Source organism: Eublepharis macularius, chromosome 1 (assembly GCF_028583425.1).
Source record: "Eublepharis macularius isolate TG4126 chromosome 1, MPM_Emac_v1.0, whole genome shotgun sequence".
Lineage (NCBI taxonomy): Eukaryota > Metazoa > Chordata > Lepidosauria > Squamata > Eublepharidae > Eublepharis > Eublepharis macularius.
Genome location: NC_072790.1, coordinates 244,220,338 through 244,241,507, shown reverse-complemented (window position 1 = coordinate 244,241,507; position 21,170 = coordinate 244,220,338).

Here is a 21,170-nt window from a genome sequence, read left to right as displayed (position 1 = left end):
CATGCTCCTCCAATGAGGCTCAAGATACTTGGTAGACCACCACTCATAAAGCAGGCAGAGAAGAGGTTTAGCCGTGCATTGTTTGAATGGTTAATAGAAGTGCTCTGTCAGTGATGGTGGGTGCCAAAATTTGAAGAGTAAGAAATACAAAAAAAGTTCCGTTCTCAAATGCCAAACAATGAAAGTTATTTAAATAAGTGTGAATTCAACAATAATTATGAGCACATTCTTTTTCATTCTTTTTTTTTTTCAAATACAGGCTGAAAATACCTCTCGAGATACTTTGATAGCAAGTTTCAGGACTCAGCTCAGCGATATAGCTAACAAGAATACACTATCATTTAATATTACTGTTGGATAGGTAAATTTAATGAGGCCACCATGCCCTCAAAGACAAATGAGATCCCAAAAGCCTGATAAATGGATTTTTTTCGCACTCTTGTTTCAAGACACGACCAGTCAATAAAAATCTGACTAATATACCTTAGGGGATTGTTCGATATCTTTAATCTGGGATTCTTGGGAGTCAAGTACTGTGAGATTTATTGTTTTGATATCCATCTAATCCTACCGTTACACAAATGAGGGGGGCTCAATATGAGTTGGGGGAATTGACATAAAAGGGCCACAGAGAGAGGGGGAAACTATGAGATCTCCACCAATCTATACACGGATTATACCTGAAGAGAAGTCTCTGAATGAAGCTGGTGAAAGTTCAACAGGAAGCGGTAAAAAGAACAATTGTATAGAATGCATACAAGGCATGCACACAACGCTAACTAGGAAATCAATGAGGAAGAGGGAGAAAGGGTAGGGCGTTATGTACCAGTCTAGGAGAGGAAGGATGTCTGTAAATGCAGCAGCATGAATAACGAGCGTTTTGTGGGAAGAAGGCTCAGACACGTGTCTGATGGTGTACATGTGGATCCAAGGAACACACACACTGAGCTCTTGGCTGAAAAGCCCAGGATAGAAATCCATCTTCTGCCCCTGAAGCAATAGCTTAATGGCTTGTTTAAAGGTGAAACAATGAATTTGGAAATGCTTGTTTGTGCACATCTGGGTGAAACTAAAGATGAAGAGGGTGCTTGACGTCCTGCAATTGCCAGATGGGAAGGGCTTTTCATATCCCGGAAAACCTCAGATGGGAAAGGTGGGTGAGGGAAAGTACAGAAGAGCTTTGATTAGATGAAGCAGGACCTTCTGGAAGAGGTCTTAGTTTCACTTCAGTGCTTCTCTGAGGCACGGAGGTGTAGCCTGGACCGCCCCCCCCCCCCCCGGAATCTGGACATAGACTTTGTGGACTGCGCATCACTTGGTACTGAGGCCAATATGATGCATGAAGAAGGGAACATCATGGGACTGGCAGGGCAGCCCCCTTATCAGCACCCACAAGCCACCCTTTCTGCAAACACTCTGCCCACACTGCACCCAAATAATTTAATTTAATTTAATTTAATTTATTATATTTATATTCCGCCCTCCCTGCTTTCGCAGGCTCAGGGCGGATAACAAATAAATGGGCCTTCTTGCCAAGATGCCAGCCCCTGCTGAGATTCTTGCAGGAACTAGGACTAGCAATGAAAGAGAGAGAAGCCATTTTCCCAGAGTCAGTTTTAAAAGGACAACTATTTTTGCTGTAGAAGCCCTGGCATGTCTGTGTCTCAGCTGGGCCTCTTGATACGGAGATGCCAGGAGTAAAAGGCGCTTCAGGATCTCCTGGTAATCCCACAATCAAGATCATCGCTTCCAGCCATCAAGCAACAGATGATCCTAAAATGCAGATCACTTCTCATCCGCCCTTCCCTTCTGTCCTTTCTTCCCTCTGGAAGTGTCGCCATGGACCATCATAAAAATCAATTGCCCCTCACCCGCTCTTCCTCCTCTCCCTTTGTTATTCTTGAGGTGTCACAAACACAAACATTAGGCTCCTAAGTACCCAGTCTGGACCTCCTTTATCCCACCTGAGTGGCACTTCATTTACTTTTCGTAAATTTCCTGAGGACCATTTGATAGGGCATAAGCCCACCCCAGGTCTAGCCTAGGGGCTGAAATTGACTATATAATGGAGATGCTCAAACTCCCCAGGGCTCCTCCTACCTCACCCCACCTAGTGCCTTGCTGGCATCTCACTAGGCATTCTGCCCTTTGCTGCTGGATCTCTGCTCTCACCAGGACAGGTGTGTATTGCCCACCAACGATATTCCTGCTAGTGCAACAGTCTCTATTTTTCTCACCTTTTATTCCCTAGTCTTTTAATGAATGTGTGTGTGATTCTCATGTACTTTTCACTCAAGGTTTTAAGTAACGTCTTTGATGCTTTGAAATATTAGTCTCCTCTCTCTTATTGGGCAAAATCCAGGATTACTGACCGTAGTATACACCGGACTTGATCCCTTAATACTAGCTGACTGCTTATTAATTCCCCATCTTTAAGGCAGATTAGCTAACAGAGGGTCAGCTAGTCAATCTGACACACCTTCTGGTAACTTTCCAACTCCTGCCAGGATTGGCATCAGTTCTGCCTTGCCAGACAATGTTTTGTGCTTCAGAGTACACATGATGAAAAAGGAGTTATGATATTCCATATATATAAACTGTTCTTCCAGTATGGAGAAGGGGTCTGAACATTAACAACCCTTCCCCCACTCCAATGAAGGAAATGTGACTCTGCATATGACTTCATTCCAGTTTCATGGAGGGGCAATGGGATGGAGGCTCCAAGCAGAGAGGAAGGAAGAGGAAGGTTTGAGGGGATAGTATTAGGAGAACTGTGTTTGATTCTCCACTACCCGTGTTTCCCAATGTCTAGGGCGCGCAACAAACTCCTCTTTGCTATGCAAGATAGTGTCCGAGGAAGCATTGGTGGCTAGCTGCATCTGCCAGGGCATGGTCAGGCAAAGGAGTGCTTGGGATGGAACACTGGCCTTGAAGCAGGGAGCAGGCGGAGCAGCAGGTGAGCCTAGAGCTCTGGGATGCTAATGAGGTTCAGTTAGGTGTCTGCAGGGGTTAACTGAGAAAGGGTTAATGGTGAAGTTTGTGCAGTTACTACTGCACGGTTTGGTGAAGAGAGGGCCATCTGTAAGGAGAGGAAATGGCTGAGTCATCCGGGTTGAAAGGACAGGAGGCAAAAAAACGCCAAAGCGGTGAATGCAAAAAAGGCCAAAGTGCTGAAGGCACCAATGAGTCTGGGGTGGGGGATGAGGATCATGTCATCACAATGCATGCTGGCTATACAAATCAGGCAACGTTTCCAACAAGCATAAGAAAAACAGCAAAAAAGGCTACCCCCCCACACACATTTTTTCCGAATTGTAAAAGCGGATTGTAAAATGATAGGTAGGAAGCTGTTCAAAAAGCTGTACTGTGCTCATCAATCTCCATGACTGTTTTCAGACATTTTTCTGAACATGCAGTTGGCCTTCTTCCCATTAATGGAGGTTCTCGGCCCAACAGAGCCATTTATCTACAGAGGGCTGAAGGACACCAAGCTGAAGGACAACTCTTTTATGGATGGAGGAGACCTCAGTGATGAGAGGGCGCACCGCCTCAATATTTACAACTACCATTTGGAGGCCTGAGGGCAGGCTAGTGCCAAGCCAGATCCTCTAGTCTTCTTTCATTCTTGAAGATTGTAAGTCCTGTGAGGATGTTTCACTAATAATGGCAAGTTTTTAATCAGCTGATGTTACTGGAGTGGAACCCATGTGAAGGCCAGTGAAACACACGACAAACTTTAATATCTAACAAACTAAGAAAGAGCAACTAATTAATACAAGTAATCAAGCCAAAGGGGAAAAAAAGGGAACATAAATGAATTTTAATGGCATATCACTGATAAGATCCAAAGCACTGAAGGTTCCTGTGGCCTTGTGTGTGTGCATTTGATTAAGGGGCCCTCCTAAAAAGCGTTGCCTTACAGCCACCCCCCTGATGCTGGATTTTGTCCTATTGTCAGGGGCCATTGTGACTGTTCCTACCATCTTTCCAAGCAGAGCTACTTCTTTCCTAGGCTGTGCTACGTGACAATGATTGGTGATGCTGGAATTTTCTAAGCATCTGATTTAGAATAACTCCGTTCTTGGACATTTGTGTGTTTTCTTCTAGGGAAGGGTTACGGTTTGTGAAAATTGCTAGTGTGTGAAGGGAAACTGCAGATGCATTATAGACACTGAAAGCTCAACCTGGGACCTTATGCATACAGAGGAGATACTTGGCCACTAAATCACAGTCCAGATAAATGTGTCCTTCGCTGAAACCCAGGCAAGCTAGTCTGTTCCCTTGGGAAACTGCTCACTCCACCACCTACCCCTCAACCCCCCACTGCCCAGTTCTGCAAGGTCCCCAATCTAACTCAGGAGAATGTTTAGTGTGTAGGCAATAGGCATCCATGATCTGAATTAACTTAGCCACAAACACCCCAACGTAAAGGGACATATCCCATCAATAGCTTTTGGGGAAGCTGATGAGCCTCTGAGTGTGAACAGAGTCCTAGCAATGGCCCAAGCAGAAGGCCCATGAGTGAACACCAGAGACAGGTTTTTATTGAACTACAGAGGATATAAAATACAGAAAGCACACAGCATATAAAAAGTTGCCTTGCACTAGGCTTTCAGCTAAGGAAAAGATAAGGAAAAGATAAGAAAGAACAGAAAGTTGCTATTGTCTAACTGTCACCATTTCTGTAGATTTGTCTCACTGCCTGTTTGCATATACTCAGAAATAAATAGTTGGCAGTCTGCCTGGAGAGGGGTCCTGGAGTCATGTAACTTGATTCAGCCATGTTATGTCTCTGCCTTCTAGGCTTGAGAAAGAAGACTTTTTTGCAGGGAGTGTATATATCAACCCACTGGACAGAAATTCTGGGAGTGAGCTTGGCGCATGGAGCTCTTGGCTCTCAGGAAACAAGTTGTAAAATCCTTTTTGCAAAACCAAGTTCTCCTTAATTAACAAGCCCACAGTCTCTGACTTGGATTGCAGCTGCAGGGCACATGGAGCAAAGTCTTTAGTCTTCCCCCTGTGGAACTGTTCCACCTGAAAATGCTTCAGGGGCAGTATTCTCCCCATCTGGGAATTCAACATGTACACTTGAGCTTTTTCTATTTCTTTTCTGCATGGGCTTCATAACAATCCAAATCAGGCACAACGCTGCAGTTGCCAGCCAATCACTTGAAAATCCCGAGACACTTCGAGGGGGTTTATCCTTTGGTAAAAGTATCACAGAGACTGACATTAATTCTGGTGATTATCCTTTGGTAAAAGTATCACAGAGACTGACATTAATTCTGGTGATTATCCAGAACTGATGGGTCACCTCCCATCCCCATGATGATCGAGGAATTCCCCTTGTCTCTATGGTTAAAGCCCAACGAGATTAGGGAAATTGTAGAGCATCATGAAGGGCTGTGATAGTGTCTCTCCAATTTTTGTCCTGCTATTCAATTGACTGAGAGTAAGCAATTAAGACTGGGGCAAGAGTTTGCCCACTATAGGCTGTACATTGTAAGCCTACGCTGTGCATAGAGCTATTGAGGAGATCCTATTCAACAGTGATCAGGCTGCAGAACCCAGCTTTTAATGTGAGTTCTGTAATCAGTTGTTAAGAAGCCAGCTATTTGTGATACCCCCCGCAACACACACATAACTCTTCATCAGGTTTCATGTTCAATGTTTTCATAAAAGTGGGAGGAAAGAAGAAATCTCTGGGTATGGTGAAGTTGCCCCTTATCTGGAGAGACAGTGCAGTGTAGTGGCTAAATAATGGACTAGGATTTTGGTCATCCAGGTTCGATTCCCTGCCCTGCCATGGGAGCTTGCCAGGTGATCTAGAACCATTCCCATACTCTCAGCCTAACCAACCTCACAGGGTTCTTTTGAGGACAAAATGGAGGAATGAAGAATGAGGTCAGCTACTTTCGGTCTTTATTGGGGATAAAGGCAGAGTATAAATTAAGCAACTTTTAAAAAATCTTAACACTGAGTATGTTTCAGATCTGATTAGCTTAATCGATTGGTCCGATAATAATAAAGGCAGGTGTTCTTTGCAAGCCTTAGATAGGAACGGATGGACATCTAAATGAATATGTCTTCCAGTATTGAACTCAGAAAAATCTAAAAATAAATATACCAAACAATCAACTAAGGAATATTAGTCAGATTTTATTGACTTTTAATGGCTTGAACCAAGATTGTGGGAGAGATTCATTTTATCAGGCTTTCAGGATCTCATTTGTTTCTAAAGGCATGCTGGCCTCACTCAAGCTTTTGGAACAGTCTTTTCACTCGCTTTCATTACCAAAGTTAACTTCATGAGGTCGCCAGTTTGGTTAGATTCTCTACGTTCTTGTCAGTAGCTCCAGGGGTATTTTCGGCCTGTGAAAAAAGGATTAAAAAGAAAGAATGTTCTAACAATTAATGTTGCACTCATTTAAATAACCTTCATTGTTATGAAATTGTGAAAGGAATTCTTTCTTTCTTTCTTTCTTTCTTTCTTTCTTTCTTTCTTTCTTTCTTTCTTTCTTTCTTTCTTTCTTTCTTTCTTTCTTTCTTTCTTTCTTTCTTTTTGGATTTCTTATAGTTCATATTCTGGCACCCAGCATCACTGAATGTGCCCTTCCATTAACTTTTCACACATTGCATAGCTAAACCTTTTCTTCTCTGACTGCTTTATGACTGGTGGGCCAGCAAGTGTCCTGAGCCTCAATGGAGGAGCATAGGATGGTGGGTCGGTTGGTTGAAGGCGTCAAAGTACCCTCTAGACTTTCTTTCTCTTTGAGTTCCATTGCTGAATTACCACTCATTTCAGAACAAGATTTATTATTTCTGGATTTGTGTGCGCCTCTTAGACCCATTGCTTGATGAGGAGTGTGTGGAATTTGGAGTAGATCATGTTTAGAAGAGCTTTTAAAAACACTTTGGAATTGGTGCACAAGTGTAGGGATAGGCTTTTTTCCTTTTGGTTGTTATACTCTTTTCCTGAAAATTCCCTCTGCATTGTCTTCCCTCCCTCATCAACTCTGGTTTCATAGGAGAAAGCTTAAACAGTTGAGGCATTTTGCGGCTGATCTCAGTTTCTTCAGTTACATTTACATCTTTCCCACCCTTCCATGTTACTAATATACATTTTGAGATTGGTAAAACATTAAACATTTGTTCTGTCCCCCACAGTGGCCGTAAGATGTTCTGGGAGGATCCCAGCAGGGGCACTGAGACAAAAGCCCCCCACTTTTACAACCCTCCTCCAACTGAGTGGTAACATCTGAGACTAGAAGATGCTTGACATGAACACAAAATGACCTGCACACTTATCTCATCGGCCTGCCCAATAAAATTATCTTGAATGGCATTTCTGAACACGGCATTTCCATTTTCATCTAATTCTTGCAAAGTTTTATTGAATTGGAGATGGCTTCGACATTTTTTCTCAGCATTATCCCTCTGTTTATGTGACAGACTTTTCTTCTGTTTCTTAACTATGCAATTGAGTTGGCACTATTGCAATCTTACATTGTAACAATATATGCCATGCTTAATGAAGTCCTAGCTTTCTTTTTGTTTTTAAGTAAGACTCTAGCCCCTTCTATTGTGGAGTTATAGGGAAAAAAGAGTAGGAAATGGAGTTTCTTTTATTACACCAGCCCTGTTTTAAATATGAACTGCAGCTCCTTGCACACAAAGATAATTTTCTCATCCCTCCTTTCCGTGTTTCACCTTCTTTTGCTTACAAATTGCCACCCAATTGAACAGAGCTTTTTATGATCAAAAACGGGCTTTATGTCAAAAGCCTGAGACCTGATTCTGCAACAAACCTGGATGGCAACTCTGTTTCCATACCTACTCATGCAACTGTATTGCATTGCCAAATAATATAAAGCATGATTGTAATGTATTTTCTGGGCTGTATAGCTGTGGTCTTGGCATTGTAGTTCCTGACGTTTCGCCAGCAGCTGTGGCTGGCATCTTCAGAGGTGTAGCACCAAAAGACAGAGATCTCTCAGTGTCACAGGCTGTGTCACTGAGACACTGTGAGATCTCTGTCTTTTGGTGCTACACCTCTGAAGATGCCAGCCACAGCTGCTGGCGAAACGTCAGGAACTACAATGCCAAGACCATGGCGATACAGCCCGGAAAATCCACTACAACCATCGTTCTCCAGCCATGAAAGCCTTCGACAATATAAAGCATGCTCTCTTGGGCTTATTCACTTGCTCATCCAATATAATTGGATTCACCACTCCTTCCTCCAAAGAGTTCAGGATCAAATACATGGGAATCTTCTTCCCTGTTTTCTCTCCATGACAGCCCTGTAGTGGTAATATACTGGCAGGTAATAACTTGCCTGGGAAGGAATGCGCAGAGGAACGGGCAAAGTACGTTGAGCCCATTAGTGGTGGGAAGGCAGAAGACCTTGTATCCTGACTAGAAATGGACATGAACCAAAATATGAACAAAAGTTCGTCATGAACCAGGCCGGTTCATAATTCATGAACCAGTGGTTCATCCGAGTCCATTTCTGATGAACTGCCATGAACTTTCATTCGGTTCGTTTTTCAGTTCATCACTGAGGACAGCCTGGTACTTATCAATCAGTTTCCTTTGCAATGGGAGGATGGGCTTTCTGCAGACCTTTTGCATTTGAGCTTCACTCAAGACATCCGCTCACTCTCTTTCAAAGTATGGCAGTATTCTTTGGGGAGTCTTTAGTTTGATGCAGTTCATTGGCAGTTTTCAAGAAGAGGCTGGATGAATATTTGTCAGAGATGCTTCAGGCTCATACTGCATTGCACAGGGGGTTGGACTAGAAGATCTGTATGCCCCCTTCCAAGTCTATGATTCTGTGATTCTGTGGCACCCCTATATATATATTTTTTTAAAAATGCTCTTTATTTCTTCATTAAAATGTTTATATACCACCAATCTTCATGTCTCAAAAAGCCACACACCTGTAGTCTGCACCCCATTAAAAGTTCTGCCCAATGAAATGGCTTTGCGATACCTCCAAAACTGTCACAGAGTACAAAAGAGAATGCATGGGCTCTGGCGGATTCCTAGTGAGCTACCTTAAGCTATAAGTGCAGGGGTTTGGCTCATGCAGCTTAAGCTTGTGTCATATAACAACAACAAGAAGAACAAGTATGTTTATGTACTGCTCTTGTAGACAGTTAGTGCTACATCAGAGCCATGAAGAAAGTAAGAGGAGTGGCTTACCCGAGGCCATCTTCTGAGTTCATGGCATTAACAGGATTCAAACAAGCAGAGTAATCATTTGCAACCCGACCACTTAACCACTATGCTACAGCAGCTCTGGTCAGCACTTCAAGCCATTCATCTGATTTTGTTGGGCAACTAAAACGTCACAAGGGTACAGTATTTAATGACACATTCCCCTGGAACAGTTTTGGGTCTGAAAAATTCCATGGAGGGAGGGTATGAGCCCTCATTTCCCAACACCATGGTGGTCCCAAGCAGAATTGAGCTTCCACAGCACTCATAACAGTAATTTCCCAGTAGGAACTTACTTTCCAAATGGCAGTGAATTCCCAGGTGAACTTGGGAACACTGTTTCTTTTAGCTTAGTCCTAAAAAAGATGTTGAGCTGAACTCAATGGAGTGTCATGAGAGGCAGACATGCTCTGAAAGGGGACTCTCACAGGCAGAAGCCCACTCTGTAGCTCCTTCCATTTATACCACATTGTCAAGCTGCTACATGCCACTGGGCCACAGCATTCTAATTAGGAGCTCCCAGTGAATAAGAAATATTTTGTAGCTACCAACTGAGACAATTTAGAGGCATCAAATTTTGTAATCTCTGAGGGCCAAGCTACAAGTGACGAATGACACTTGAACGGCAAGTGGATCGAGTGGAGGGCAAGTTAACAGGGAGGAATACACTTGCCATTCAAGTGTCCTTCATCACTTGTAGTTTGGCCCTGAGACTGGAGGAGTTTTACAGGCCACCTCCTTCAACCACCCCCTCAATGCAACCCCTACAGATGGCTGTTCAGTGTCTTCTGGGAATCTTCCAATGAGGGACAGCCTCATCCCTACAAAAGTATTTGGTTCTGTTCCTGAACCACTCTTCCCAGTTGGAATTTTCTTCTAAAATTTCATTGAAATATATTCCCTCGTAACTTAATCCCAGTATGTCTAATCTTGGCTACTGGAGCAGATGAAAAAATGTCTTCGTAGGATACGCCACTGTGTATATTAAAAGTACTCTCATGCCCCGTCTCTCCTCTTCTCCAGAGCCAATATTGCCAGTTCCTGGTATCTAATCTGTGCTTCTAAGCTTCATCCTCAGTACTTACCAAACTCTCTGAAGGTGTTGGTGAAGAGATGATAGATGAAATTGGGTGTAGAGTCTTGCACTGAGGGTGCTTTTATACGGGATTTGGAAGGATGAGGAGACAAATGATTCATATCCAGAACACCCAATAAACTTCTGATGCTGGAGGCCTTTTCGCTTGTTTTCTTAAAACATCACTTATGGAGGTATTTACTTCCTTCGCCAAGTAACACAATGTGTACTTTGCTGCAGCCGTCATCTTTCATTTTAGATGATTATAGTCCTTGTTCAGAGGTTTTACTAATCATTTTTTATTATTTAAGGTATTACTTTATTCCAATCTGAAGACAACACAGCTGAGTAAAGCATATTCTGTACTCATTTGAAGATGAGCAGAATTTCTCGGAAGATGTCCACCAAATATGATAATTCACATGGTCTCATTTCCTCCCAATTATTCCTAATCAGGGAGAATTCCAATTCAGAACACTCCATTCCTCCCTGTAGCCAGATAATTACCACCATTTTCTTAGGTGCTACTTTCTGGAAGTTTCTCTAGTTGGAGAGAGTTGAGGCCACTCTGCTGTGAGAAAGACCATCTATGGGAAGGCAAATGGGAAGATGGGTAAAGGACTGGTCTATGGGGTCAAGTCCTGGCTATTTATGCTCTGACCAATATTAAAAATGGTGCCCTGGGGAACTAACCTTACCTGAAGAACGGGGAAAAAAGCTTCTATGTCTCTCCCAGACAAATAACTGAGATGGGTCTAATAAAGTAAAATCATGACAAAGTTCTGGAAAATGCTGTGAAATATTAGGAGGTGTGTAGTTTTAGGGAACATGCAAATTAAGAGTTTTTTAAAAAAATATTGGGCTATAGTTAAGTTGGTATCAGCATTTTTTTCCTTGGGCTACCCACTCTATTTACCTGTAAGATAATATTCTTGATCTATTCAAAATCTATAGAAAGGTCATAGGTGGATGAAGTTAGATAGCCTCTGCTTAGTCAAAAATAAACACTGGTGGGACTTCCATCATTTTTGTCCTCTCTTTCTCTCTCTTTTCCGGATTCTCCATTTCGTATTTTCTCTTGCATTATTTTGGTGTTATCCTGTTTCACCTTAGATTTTCATCCTTGTACATGTTTCCTTTTGAGATTTTTTTTACTCCTCTGTGTAGATATTCTCAAGCACTTTGTTGAGCTGGAGAACATCAGCCACAGAAATCCTGCACAGGGAGGTATGAATTGCATGATGCCATAGGAAATGAAAATTGGAAGTATAGTAATAGAAGTCTAAATAATATAGCATATGCTCTTTAATATGATTCAGTTTCCATTCAGCTGTATGGTGTCCCTTATGTTATAACGATTATGGTTAATTTTAGGGAGATAACTTCTGAGGAAGATTTATTGAGAATAACTTCTGAGGAAGATCAACTACGAAACAGGCGTGCATCCAAATGCTCGTAGGCTCGTCTTACTACCAATTATACCAATTATAACAGAAAATGTTTCATAATATCATGAGAATGGGGATTTTCTAAGTTTGTAATACAGGATCACATTATTTGTTGTAATATTTTCTCTTCTCCACATGTATCTAAAGAGAACTGTGATTCTTGAAAGCTTATGCTACAATAAAGTTGGTTAATCTTAAAGGTGCTACTGGACTCTTTTCTATGTTTCCTTTGCTGACATGCAATTCATACCTACCTGTGCAAGATTTCTGTGGGTGATATTCTTCAGGTCAACAGAGATCCCAAACCTCTACACAAAGAGGAGTAAATAAAATCTCAAAAAGAACTGTGTACAGGGATGTCAAATCTAAAGTAAGACAGGATAAAGTAACAGAAAATTGCAAGAAAAATTAGAAAACGGAGAGTCCGGGAAAGAAAGAGAGAGCAGAAAATGATGGAAACGTCACCAATAGTTGTTTTTACAGAGAAGAAGCTATCTGACTTTATCCACAGAAGACCTTTTCTATACATTTTGACTAGATCAAGAATGCTATCTCAGAGGCAAAAAAAGCACGTGGTGAAAGAAAAGAAAAAGTGCATACCTACTTAACTTTGACCCAACATTTTTTTAAAAACTCTTAATTTACGTGTTCCATAAATAAATATTGAACATGAGATCGCTTTGCTCCTAATCCTTCATAGCATTTTCCTGAACATTGCCATAATTCTGTGGGGAGTTGGCAAGATCTAAATTCTGGTGATTATAGGGTTAGGTTTGTTTTCATCCCGCGAGACCTAACCCAGAAGTATAACCATGGCTTAGAGTCAATCCTGTTTAGAAACTATAGAAGGGTTAATTACCAGCTAGACGCTGTTTGCAGGAGCAGATGTAAATGCGCAGCCTCGCTACTGTAGAGCTTCGTTACTTTTGTTATCTGATAGCTAGCTACTTGTTGTATGTATGATTTCACTTGTTTATTGACTTACTTAATTTTAGCACTATAGATAAAGATTCCATTAAACTGCTCCTATTTCTATGCCTCTTCTTTTTATCCAAAATTTTTACTTTGCATATCCACAAACTAGGGCTGTCACGGTTATGTGCAACTAACCAAAAGAAAACGAGTCCCTGAAAAATACAGTAAAGAAATACTTTAAAGTACAAAGTGCTCATAAGTGAATGACAATGAATATTGAGTAAATACTATAAGAAAAACAATTGTCACTATTGTCAGCCACAAGCAATTGATTGTTACTTTTCAGAGAAATACCATTCATAAGTCTACACTGACTTATTCATAAATATTATACACAGGTTCAACATTAATCCTCATTGACCACAACTATACCAAGAAAGATATAATAAATAGTCTGGTAAATAATGCAATATTACAATAAATTTTACAAATATCAGTCCATAAAAATTAGTTAATAAATATAAGCCATTGTGCTGTAAATTTCTGTGGGTAAAATTATGGGGACGGTGATCCAAAGGTTCCTCGTGGTATATAACAAAGTGAGGAGCACTCAGCCAGATTCTTGGAAGGTAAGTCCAATATGTCTTAATTCCTCACTGGATAACTTGTTGAGTTCTTATGTATCTTTCTGGGTCAATCAACAAAATGCTTAAATACAGCTTGTCTGCTTGTTCCCAGCTTCTCTATTTGTCACCACAGGCTGCTATTTTATTTTCTGTATTCTAAATCGATCTCAAGGAACAATCTTCATATCCTGATGTATATAAGCACTAATAGTCTCTTGACTACTTTACTGATGCCACTGGCCACGTGCATATAGTCCACCACCCACCTAAGGGTACCGTCATTTTTGTTCTTTACACTGAAACAGTTCGTTCTTATTGATCCGTGCAGCCCATGTTACTGCACTAGTGATGACACGCTCAGGGCATCCCCGTTCTGTAAAATCTTTCCTCAGTGGATTGCATTCCCTTTCAAAATCAAGTTCTCTGGAAGAATTCTTATGTAGCCTCAAATATTTTCCATACGCTATACTATGACATAAATGGTGTGGGTGGTGTGACATGAAATATAAGCATGAATTTCAATCACTCTGCTTCCTCATTTTATTTTGCTCAATTCTTTCTCTGGGAGAGACATAAGAGCTTCTTTTTTCCTTCCTCAAGTAAGGTGGGTTCCCCAAAACACCATCTTACTACATAATTGAGTAAGCATATTTCAGACAACTCACTTTATACCCTGGGGCCCCACCAGAGGGCACTGTCATGGAGGGAAGCCTAGGCAAGGCACCATGTCCCTGTGGAAAACATGTGATGGTGAGAAGCCCAGGCCAGGAGCAGGATGGGAGCAGGTGGCAATACCCATCTCCTGCCTTCACACAGCTGGTCTTAGGAGAGTGGCAGATGGCAATGCCCACCACCCAACTTAACCTAGCTGATATTAGAAGTGGAGCAGGTGGCAATGCCCATCCCTGCCTTCACCCAGCTGGGATCGGTAGAGGAGCAGTTGGCAATGCCCATACACCCACACCTTAAACCCATTGGAATTAGGAGCAGAGTAAGTGGCAATGCCCTCCACCTGCCTTAATCCAGCAGGTATTAAGAGGGAAGCAGGTGGCAATGCTCTCTCCCTGCCATAACTCAGCTGGCATCAGAAGTGAAGCAGATGTTAATGTCTAACCCCAGCCTTAACCCAGCTGGTATCAGTAGTTGAGCAGGTGGCAATGCCCGCCCCCTTGAACCAGTTGAGATCAGGAGTGGAGCAGTTGTCAATGATTGCCCCTGCCTTTACTCAGCTGGTATTAGGAGTGTAGCAGGTGGCAATGCCCAGCCTGTGCCTTAACCCAGCTGATAATAGGAGTGGAGCAGATGGCAATGACCATACCCCTTCAGGCAGCTGGAATCAGGAGCAGAGCAGGTGGCAATGCCTGCTCCCTGCCTTAAACCAACTGGTATTAGGAGCAGGGCAGATGGCAATGCCCGTACCCCACATTAACCCAGCTGATATTAGGAGTGGAGCAGTTAACAATGCCCACCCCCCACCTTAACCCAGCTGGTATAAGGACTGGAGGAGGTGGAAATGCCCACCCCCACCTTAGCCAAGTTGGTATTAGGAGAAGAGCTGGTGGAACTTTCCCTCCCATCTTAACACAGTTGATATTAGGAGCAGAGCAGGCAGCAATGCCATCCCCGGCCTTAACCCAGCTGAAATTAGGAGAGGAACACATGGCTATGCCCACCCCATTTCACTCAGCAGGGATCAGAAGAAGAGCAGGTGGCTTTGCTCACCCACTGCTTTAACCCTGCAGATATTAGGAGCAGAGAAGATGGCAATGCCCACCCCCCACCTTAACCCAGCTGGAATCAGAAGCAGATCAGGTGGAAATGGCCCTGCCATAACTCAGATGGTATTAGTGGTGGAGCAGGTGGCAAGGCCCACCCCACACCAATACCCATTTGGGATCAGGAGTGGAGAAGGTGGCAATGTCCACCTCACAACTTCACCTAGTTGGGATCAGGTGCAGAGCAGGAGGCAATGCCCTTCTACCCTTCACCCAGCCAGGATAAGGAGCAGAGCAAGTGGCAATGCCCATCCTCTTCAACCTACTGAAATAAGCCATTGAGCAGGCGGCAATGCCCCCCCCTGTCTTCACCCTGCCAGAGTCAGGAGCAGAGCATTTGGTAATGCCTATACCCCCTTCTAGCAGCTGGGATCAGGAGCAGAGCAGGTACTAAAGCCTGTCACCCACCTTAACCCATCAGGATCAGGCAGAGAGCAGGAGGCAATGCCTGTTCCTCCCTTCACCCAGCGGGGAGCAGGTGGCAATGCCCACCCCCCTTTACCCAGCTGTGATGAGACTCAAAACAAGTGGCAACGCCTGCCCCCTTTCATCCAGCCATAGTTAGGCACAGAACAGGAGGCAATGTCCCCCATTTCCCAGCAAGAATCACGCATGGAGCAGGTAGAAAAGCCCACCACCCCGTCACGTGGTCGAGATCAGGCAGATCAGTCATGGAGCAGATGACAATGCCCCCCCTCCTAAATCAGTGACTGAGGAAGAGCGAATGCCTGCCCGCCTGCCATCCCCTTTCTAGAGCCCATTGTATTTTTTCCCCACAATGGGCTTTGTTACTAGTTTTTAATATTAGTCACAGCATCTCTGGCCAGGACCAAACACCATATTCCAGCCCTTTACCCATTTTCCTTCTGCCCTCCTTAGATGGTCTTCCTTCTCAACAGAGTGGCCTCTATTTCCTCCATCTAGAGAAACTTCCAGAGAGTATAACCTAAGTAAAATGTTGGTAAATGTCTGGTTACAGGAAGTAATGGCGTATTCTGAATTGGAATTCTCAATGATTAGGAATAATTGGGAGGAAATGAGACAATGTGAATTATAATATTTGGCGGATGTCTTCCGAGAAATTCTGCTCATCTTCAAATGAGTACAGAATATGCTTTACTCAGCTGTGTCGTCTTCAGAATGGAATGAAGTAATTCCTTAAATAATAAAAAATGATTAGTAAAACTTCTGAACAAGGGGTATAATCTTATAAAATGAAAGAGGACTACAAGAGCAAAGGTCACATTCTGTTCTATGGGGAAGGGAATGAACACTTACATAAGTGATGTTTTAATAAAAGCAAGCTAAAAGGCCTCCAGCATCAGAAGGATGTTTGATGTTCTGATTATGAATCATAGGTCTCCTTACCCTTTGAAATCTCATATAAAAGCACCCTCAGTGCAAGACTCAGCACCAAGTTTCATTCATCATCACTTCATCGAGGCCTTCTGAAAGGTTGGTAAGTATTGCAAACAAACCTTAGAAGGACAATGTAGGTGGCAGGAAAAGGCAAAATTGGGGCTGCAGAAGAGAAGAGTAAGGAGGAGGCTGAAGAGTGCTCTTCATATACAGACAGGGTTGTCATGAGAAGACATTTTTTCTTCTGCAGCAGTAGCCTATGTTAGACATAGTGGGTTTAAGTCATCATGAGGCAATAGACTTCAGTGGAATGTTAAGAGAAAATGACAAATGGGAAGAGAGTTTCAAGAACTGTATACTACCTGTGCTTCATGTTGTTTAATATAAGTCCTTGAATAGATTATGTTCTGTTTCAGCAGTTCTTCAACCCTATATTGGATTCTTGCTAATACTACATCTTTGTAAACTTGTATTCATATACCATGACATTGTGTATGGAAAGGTTCTTGACACTGCATGGAAATGCCTGGCCTTGTCCCTGCCACTGATTGTGTTAATCTCACACTATGTAATCTGCCTTGAGTCTCAGTGAGAAAGGTGGGATAGAAATGATATAAATAAATAAATAAATAAAGAGAACCCAATATTTTTGTGGAAAGGAAACTCTCTCTCATTGGAGGACTCCAGAAAGACACTGAACAGCCATCTACACGGGATGTATTGAGGAGATGATCGAAGCAGGTGGACTGCCAAGCTCGCCCAGGCTCAGAGATTGCAAATTCAATGAATTTAATATTTCTTCACCTGTAACAACAAAACACTTCTTTTCCTCTGCGAGCTCCTCATTGGCATGATCTTGCTAAGGGATATGTAGCAACTCGACCATGTGGTGTAGATGGTAGGAGTCACAGAGCAGCCTCCTGCTTCTCAGAGAGCCCCTTCAGAGGGTATCTGTCTTTTACTGCACTCCATGAGTTCTGTGGAACTTCTTTTTGAGGATCAAACTTAACGAGACCTCAATTCCAGGTCCACCTGTGGGGTCACAGCCATTTTGTAGAGTGAGTTCCCACTGGCGAACTCCTTTTAACAGGGCTGTGTAGGCTTAATTCTGCTTGATGGCACCATCATGTCAAGAGAGAAGGGGCTCCTGCCCTCCCCCTACACAATTTTACTGACCCAAAAGAGAGCCAGGGTGACGTGTTAGTAAATAATGCACCCTGTTGACATTTCAGTTGCCCAGCAAAATCCGATGAATGTCTTGAAGTGCTAAACAGAGCTGCTGTAGCATACTGCTTAAGTAGTTGGGCTGCAAATCAGCACTCTGCTGGTTCAAATCCCACTGCTGCCATGAGCTCATCAGATTGCCTTGGGTAAGCCACTCCTCTAATCTACAGCTCTCCAGCTATATTGTGGGGATGATAATAAGAATGACTTTCTTCACTGCTCTGGGTGGGCACTAAACTGTCATGAAGAGTGGTATATAAGCATACTTATTGCTCTTGTTATTCTTGATATTGTTATTGCTATATGACATGGTCTTAACTGGCATGAGCCAAACCTCTGCACCTATAGCTTAAGGCGACACACTTGGTATCCGCTAGAGCCTGTGTCTTCTCTTTTGTAGCAATCGTTCTGTGGAATGGTCTCCCAAAGGTTGGGAGGGGCTTACCATCTCTATGAAAGTTTTGGACGTGTTACAAAGCCATTTCATTGGGCAGAGTTTTCAATGGGGTGCAGACTACATGCATTTGCATGCTTCTGTGTGACATGAAGATGGATGCTATATAAATGTTTTAATTAATACAGAGCAATTTTATAAAAAAGAATCGGGGAGTCAGACCCAAATCTTAACCAAGAATAATGTAATTACAGCCAGATGTCCTGACTCCTGAGTAAGGCACACATGATGATTAACATGTATGTTGCCATTCCATGATAATTATCCTGACCATCAGAGGTACAATGCCTCTGAAGATGGAGGCTCAGTGCACAACTGCTGTAAGAAAGAGTCATTCATTATGGATGATGGACTAGACCTTTCCCTCCTACAGAAGCACAGTGAACTGGGTGTTTTCCTTCTAGATCAGCAGTCAACTCAAGATGTCTCTGACTCCACTGGAATCAGCCTTGCAAACTATTGCCAACATTTCCAAAGATTACAACACGGAAGGCAAAAATCCTACAATGCTCACCAAGAACGAACTGGAGAAGCTAACCAAGGAGCAGCTCCCCAACTTCATACAGGTGAAAAGGGGTGGGGTGGTTCATTGCATAAAAGGAATTGCTTAAATGGGCTCTTTGATGTGTGGTTGTTTTGGGGTGGGGAGAAAAATCAAAATCCATATTGGAATTCCATCTCCTGTCCCCGAAGATACAAATCAGTACACAGTGTGCTAGCTGGATGAACATGGATGGAATAAGGTCATGAGATGCATGAATGGTTCCCGAGAGTCCTTTGCAGGTATAGTCATCTTCTGTAAAAATCTAAGAGAGACCAGTTTCACGTGAAGGAGACAGATGTATGTTACCTTCCTTACACTCTCCCCACTTGCAGCCTCTGGTTAGTAGGCTAGTAAGGAAAATATCAAGAGATGCTAGGAGCTGCATTACTTCCTACCCAGTATCTTCCACAGAAAGCCTTTCCATTGGGTACCAAAACCCCTTTCCACATGAACAGGTCAGGACAGAAGGCCTTCTCACCAGTTCTGTGCTCAATCAAGTCTCCCTGATCTTTTTTCCATTCCTTGGCAGCCAGGTTGTTACCTGCCAGTATACCACTGCATCCCTCTACCTCAGTTTGGGAATGATATCTCAGAGGGTCGTTGTGTAGAGCAAACAGGGAATAAAAGAGCCCTCTATGTCAGGAAGAAGTGGAAAACCCAATTACATTGGATGAGCAAGTGAATAATGACTGGAGAGTCTGCTTTATATTATATGTCAATGCAATACTGCTGCTGGTACGGAAACAGAGTTGCCATCTAGGTTGGTTGCAGAATCAGATCTCTGACTTTTACTATGAAAGCCATCGTTGCTGGTAGAAAAGCTCTGTTTGATTGGGTGGCAATTTGTAAGCAAAGGAACACCCAATTCCGAAGGGATAAATGAGAAAATTATCCTTGCGTACAATGATCTGCAGCTGATCTTCAGAAAAGGGTCTACGATGCAATAAATGGAAATAAGTTACTTACACCATTTGCCTTATACCTCCACAATGCAAAGGGCTGGAGTCTTACTTAAAACCAAAATGTAAGCTGGGACTTCAGTGATCATAGCAATATATTGTTAGAATCTTAGAATGTAATTACTCGGGTTTTTTTAATGAATCCTTTCCCGGCGAATGGCAGAGATAAAGACCAGTTGCCTCATGCTCTTCGGCACAGTTACAATATGCTGAAACGTCTGTCACCAACCACAAATCTATCAGCGAACTGTCAAACTGATCATTGAGAAATCAGCTTCTTTTTCATGAGTGGCAAAGAGGATGTGAGCTGAATCTCTCCGTGTTTGGTCTTCCGTGACTCAAACATGGCCCATTCGACCATGCCTATAATCTTCCAAGCTTTATGTCTCTGTGATTTACTAAGATGGGGCAACTTAGTTAGCTATTAGGGTTTTAACAACTGGAATATTCTGTGCTAGAAGGCAATAACTGCTATCCCCAAATATCCTCTCTTCTATGATCTATGCTTTTGCATGAGACAGTGCATTCACAATAGGTGAAAGAATGGGTTGTATTCTTGAGTGAAGGGTATGCCTCCACAACTGGGAAACAGGTTGTGAGTTGAACTGATGGGTGCTTGACCATCCTTCGTTAAACCATGTCCTATTTGAACCTCAAGCACATTTGACATGATATTTGCAGCATCTTCGGCAAAGAGACTCCCAATGCTGTCTAGATCTTGTGATAAACAACAAAAGTTTATTTTTTTATATCTGAACCCTTATAACAACCCAGTCATGAGGGCCAGATTAGGAGTCAACACAACCATTTAGTAGGGGTGTGCACTGGGGAAATATTCGAGTTTACCCAAAGCAGGAAAAAGATTCAGAATAATCCAATACCCGAAGCGGTAAGCCTGCCACTGAACCTGCACTGCTGGTTCAGCTGCCGCTGCTGCCAGCAGGGTGGCCACTTCACCTGCCGCCATGATGTCCCAGATAAGTGGGGGTGGGGTGGGAGGGACCCCTTTAAAAAGTCCCCAAACCTTCCCGAAGTGACCCAAATCGCTTCAGGAAGCTTTGATTTGGTATTTTTGAATCGGGGCCATCATACTGTCCCCAATTCAGAAATACCGAATCTTTACAAATTGGGCCTAGTTCTTTTTTTTTTTTTCAAACCACGAACCTGAAGCACGCACCCCTACTGTTTAGCTTTTCTTGAATGAAACCAGAGTTTATGAGAGATGGAGGAAAACACAGAGAGAATATCCAGAGAAATGGACAAATCCCACCCCAAAAAATCTGTCAGCTGAAATGATCGACAAGCTCCATGAAAGAGGCCTCCTATTTTCCAAAATCCTATTACTGAAGTTGTGCACCAATTCCATTTGTTTTTTTTAAAAAGTCCCCAAAAGATGTTATCTTTCAAGAGGTCTAAGAGACACACAAAAATCTAGAAATAATAAATCTATTTCAGAAACACATGGCAAGGTGGGTCATGATTCAGCTACAAAAATAGAAGAGAAACAGAAGCTAGATTGTATTTTAACACCCTCAACCATGCTCCTCCAGTGAGGCTCAAGATACTTGG